This window comes from Penaeus vannamei, chromosome 12 (genome assembly GCF_042767895.1).
Source record: "Penaeus vannamei isolate JL-2024 chromosome 12, ASM4276789v1, whole genome shotgun sequence".
Taxonomy (NCBI): Eukaryota; Metazoa; Arthropoda; class Malacostraca; order Decapoda; family Penaeidae; genus Penaeus; species Penaeus vannamei.
Window position 1 is genome coordinate 42,600,459 of NC_091560.1, and position 5,000 is coordinate 42,605,458.

The window sequence follows — 5,000 nt, forward strand, 5'->3', positions numbered from 1 at the left end:
AAGATTTAATACATGTGGTCTTCGGCTAGCTTAAAAATTCTAAGATATCATTTGAAAAGATTGAAACATTTCTTTGTAAAGATACGATCAGAAGAAAATCTTAATTCACAGAATTTGTGAGTATTATCGTGTATTTCAAGGTCCCACCTACTTGTTTATTTATCTTTTTTTTAATATAGTTTTGCTATATAATAAGGCCTTGTGGCGCAACGGATAACGCGTCTGACTACGGATCAGAAGATTCCAGGTTCGAATCCTGGCAAGGTCGATATTATTACCATTTTAGGTTATATTTCCTCAAAAAAAGTAACAGATTAACAATGAGTATCTTTAGTATACTTGCTCTTTACCAAGCCATTGTATACTCTAACAGATCATCTACCATGCTGCATGCAATAAACGTGCAACATATATTAATACTCAACATATATTGATAATCAACGGTGTTTATATGGAGAGTAATTAATCTGTGCTCAATAGTTCTTTCTGCTCTTGGAAATGCTTATAAAGTATATGGGAAACAGAAAAAGGAAACGGGATTCTGAAATTTTAGTAGAAACTACTAAATCAGTAGACACCATCTTTCTATTTTCCGTTACTATGTCGCCTCGTCTGTCCCCGTTTCTGAAATTTTGCATTACTGATACCCATTAAATAATATAATTTCTTTTTACCTAACTCTCTCTCTCTCTCTCTCTCTCTCTCCGCTTGGTTTTTGTTGTTGTTGTTGTTGGGTACGTATAATGTGGGTCTGATTTTTGTTGTTGTTGATTTGCTGTCGTTCCTACACATGAGTAACTTTCTCTTAAGATAACACAAATTAATCGATGATTCAGATACATTTTGGCCGATGTACTGAAAGTAACCTCTGACCTTGTTGCTTACTTGTAACACGTGACAACCTATTGAGGGTAACAAGATCATGTTGATATCTGCTCTTTAAAGGTTTTTTTTCCAATTGTATACGACAATTGTAATGAAACGTATCATTGGTAAGAGTTAGATATAATATATATATATATATATATATATATATATATATATATATATATATATTAATGGAAAATCACATCTTTCGAAGACTGATCCATTGTAAACGAATTTAATTATTAACCTAAATCAGGAGTTGACTGTTTATTTGATTTCATATTGCTTTGGTAATTCGACTGTATTTACTTTTCCAGTTACTCGGTCTAAAAAAAATTGGTAAGTAAAAGAAAATGCATTTATTTGTATGTCATATGTATTTATAAACCAAAAATGATAAAGAACAGTAATTTAAGATTTTGTGTGTGTTAATGAGCGATAAATTGTTTTTTTTAACGGTGTGTTAGCTTTAAGGCGACTCAGGTTTTCTGATTATGTTTATATATATAAAAAGGTGTGAAAAAAGAAAATTTGTGCTTTGGTGAAGTGACCGAATACCACACCCATCCTTAAATATTTTTTTCTTCATAAAAATGTCATAGCTAATACATAATAAAAAATACAAAGCTTTGACAGTAGCTTAAGTTTGCAATGTGTATAGTGCAACTTGCACCTGGTACACGAAAGCATTCTGATAGGTACACTGTATTAAATACATCCACCACCGCTTAATTAGATGATAATACATTTGATCTAAAAAAATAAAACTCGGACACAGTAATTGACAGAAAAGTGTTACAGACAGATTTTCTTTTCACTTCTGATTAATGTAATTATTTATTCATTTCTATAATTAATATGTCCATTGATGTGAATGTTAAAGTACGCTCTTGTTTTCATTTAGTAGCAGCCATGCTAGTATATTACTTTTAATGGTGCGAGACATGAGTATGAATACTTACAACTTACTTGAAATGTATGACTTTATTAATCTTTTCTTTGACACAAATAATGCTGTCCATTTTGAGGCGTTTCGGGATCCTAGTCTGATTCTAATAAAACATTTTGATATGTAGTGCAGTGCCTCTGCGACCTTAAATCAGACAGAAACAAATTGACTGTTGAAAGGAAATTACATACTATTAGAAAGGAGTCTTAGTTCAAAGATTCCTCGCTGGCATGTTATTTTTTATTTTATTTAATTTTTTTCAAAATATAACAACCTGCTTACATGGCCTTGTGGCGCAACGGATAACGCGTCTGACTACGGATCAGAAGATTCCAGGTTCGAATCCTGGCAAGGTCGAGTATCCTTATATATAAATGATACCTTTAGTGTTTGGCAGTAGCAAGCAAACTCCGCCAATTGTTACACTCTGTCGTATGCTCAGGGCTATACTTATTGTCTTGAAATAAAGGCACGGTCAGACTAGAAATGGCGAATCCTAAACCAAGGGCTTGGCTGATGTTTTCCCCCAGACCTGAACGGTTTACCCCGAGCCAAAGACCGCCCCAGGCAATGCTGGGGTAGTGGTAGAGGTTTCCCTGGTTCTCCTGCTCTTGGCGGTCGGAGTTAAGTATTGTTGTGATTAACCTATTTATGTATTTAAAACACTGAAGCATTAGCCGAAAATAGATTCTTTTTATGTTGTTTTCAGTTGATATATAAGAAAAAAATAATTGATACGAAAGTACAACGTAATTATATGCATCGGCACTTGATTTTTGCGAATTTACAACGTTTGTTTACATTATGCCACGTGGCTGGTTTGCTTCTACACAGAAGTATGAAATGTAATAAAAAGCACTGCACATTAAAACCAAGTTGTAGGCAGTGACATAAATACTTAGTACTTATTTAAAGATTTTTTTCGAGACAGTATTTTCTAAACGGAAATTTCAACATTAATTTGCGTTTCCGTGTTTCCAAAAGCATTTACATGTTTACAAGTCTACGAATTTAAAGAACAATCAGTTTCGCTTTTTTTTTTCTTTTAGACATTTATAATCCATGTAAAAAGAACACAATAATGGTGGTTAGCTTTAATTACTTATTATCAGTTATTATTGATGCATATTCTAAAGCACGGTCGCCTGATATCCACAATGACCTTATGCTATACGAGAGACTTGTAGAAGAAACTGCACAACTTTTCTATTATATAATAAGAGACGTGAAAAGAAAGCACTAATGATAAAGTTTGGAAGGAGAGAGGCGAGCGCAGACCCAAAATGGTCGTTTCTGTTCTTAACCAAAATTCGTATTTTTCATCAGTAATAAAATTATCTAAGGCGATCTAATCAAGAGCTGTAATTTCTTACTACCATTGGATTAGAACATAGGGTATTTTTTTGTCTGATATTTTGTGTTAATAGCCATACTATGTTCTCCTCTGTGTATTGTAGAATGTTTTCGGTTTAAATAATTAAGCAAACTAACCTTACAGGAGTATGCAATTTCAAAATCCAGAACTTGGACAGTATTATCTGGTGATTACAAAACGAACTAGTCCGAAAGTGCAATGTAACAAATTTATTCAAGTACAGTTTAAACGACATAGGCCTTGTATATATTCTTGACAATACAGCCATTACATACATGAAGCCATGAACTGGAAAGTACATTCAAGATTGTAGCTACAAATAGTGAAACTCTTACTTTAACGTAACTTCAATATGAAAACTTTCTGTGCTCACCAGGGCTCGAACCTGGGACCTTCTGTGTGTTAGACAGATGTGATAACCACTACACCATGAGCACTTCTTCCTATATTGGGAGACTATATTTGGTATTGATCATTCTAATATGATTTTTTAAAGTAACTATTGTCGCTTCCATCATCATGAAAACGCTTATAATATAAGGAGGTTACAAATAAGTACAAGTTATTGAAACATTACATCCCAAAAAGAGTAAAATGTGGGAAGACGTAAAGAAGAGGAACTGGGTAAGGTTGGGGGGGGGGGGGGGGGACTGGGTGCTAATTTTATGTTTGTGGAACTAGAACGCAAAAGAATGTTTGGGATACAAGACAATCCCAAGGATGTAAAATATAACTGAGGAAAAAGAAAGTTTTTGTGAAAGAATGAAAGTTTTTTTGGTAATGTCTGATACAGAGAGTAACCCAATTTAATGGAGAATATACCATGCTCTAGTTATAGATGCAAGAATGTTGAAGTACAAAGACGTAAGATAGACACGTAAAAATAAGATTGACATCACATATTAATAAGGCCTGTCCACTCAGGCGGTCATAAGGGCGGACATGAGTTTAGCTGAGGTCACGGAAGGACAAACTACTCTGTAAACAAGTAGTTCCCTCGTTATTTACTCACCTTTGACCTCGCCTATCATGCACGCTTAAGTTGGGAGGTCTTTAAGTAATAAGATGGAATTCTTTTATAAATACAAGTGTGAGTGGGATGTTAATCAAATATTGTGTTACAAACTACCTTTATTATATAAAAAAAAAAGATGATAAAAAACATTCGTGACACAAAGAGCAATTTGGATAATTCATATTTGTTTGTTATTATTACTACTACCATTATTTATATATATATATATATTTTTTTTTTACTCGGAAAACACGATACTAACTGTGTGATGGGGGTTTACGTAGGCCTATGTCTCCTCTACTTGACTGACAATTTCCGTAAAACGAGCTTGTAGGACACGTACAGATGCGCTTTAGTGATATCCATAGGTCTTCGCGTTAGCAGTGCACACCTTTTAGTATAACGTGCACAGGCACTCAGAGAGAGAGAGTGAGTGAGTGAGTGAGTGAGTGAGTGAGTGAGTGAGTGAGTGAGTGAGTGAGTGAGTGAGTGAGTGAGTGAGTGAGTGAGTGAGTGTAGTTATAGTATACCTTTCAGCCAGCTAATGTACCCAAGTATATTCCCTTCTCTTTGTTGACCTTAGCTGGCATGGCTGGTTTTCACAACATTCAGGTCAAAGATTAATTATATTTTAACCGCAGGCTTTGTATGTTGAGACCGTTTTAAAAATTCAGCACGACTTCAATTAATAAGGTTAGGTTAGGTGAAACATGACGTAAGGTTAGGTTAGGTTTAGGTTTAGGTTTAGGTTTAGGTTTAGGTTTAGGTTTAGGTTAGGTTAGGTTAGGTTAGGT

General features: G+C 34.3%; 3 non-coding genes across 3 annotated transcripts; 2 read left to right on the forward strand and 1 right to left on the reverse strand.

Annotated features, from left to right (window-relative positions):
• Window positions 1-195: 195 nt before the first annotated feature.
• Window positions 196-268, forward strand: TRNAR-ACG (transfer RNA arginine (anticodon ACG)). Its single transcript has one exon. It is a non-coding gene; the product is annotated as a tRNA-Arg (tRNA).
• Window positions 269-2,100: 1,832 nt separating this feature from the next.
• On the forward strand, window positions 2,101-2,173 carry TRNAR-ACG (transfer RNA arginine (anticodon ACG)). Its single transcript has one exon. It is a non-coding gene; the product is annotated as a tRNA-Arg (tRNA).
• Window positions 2,174-3,555: 1,382 nt separating this feature from the next.
• Window positions 3,556-3,628, reverse strand: TRNAV-AAC (transfer RNA valine (anticodon AAC)). The gene has a single exon. It is a non-coding gene; the product is annotated as a tRNA-Val (tRNA).
• Between the last annotated feature and the right edge of the window lie 1,372 nt (window positions 3,629-5,000).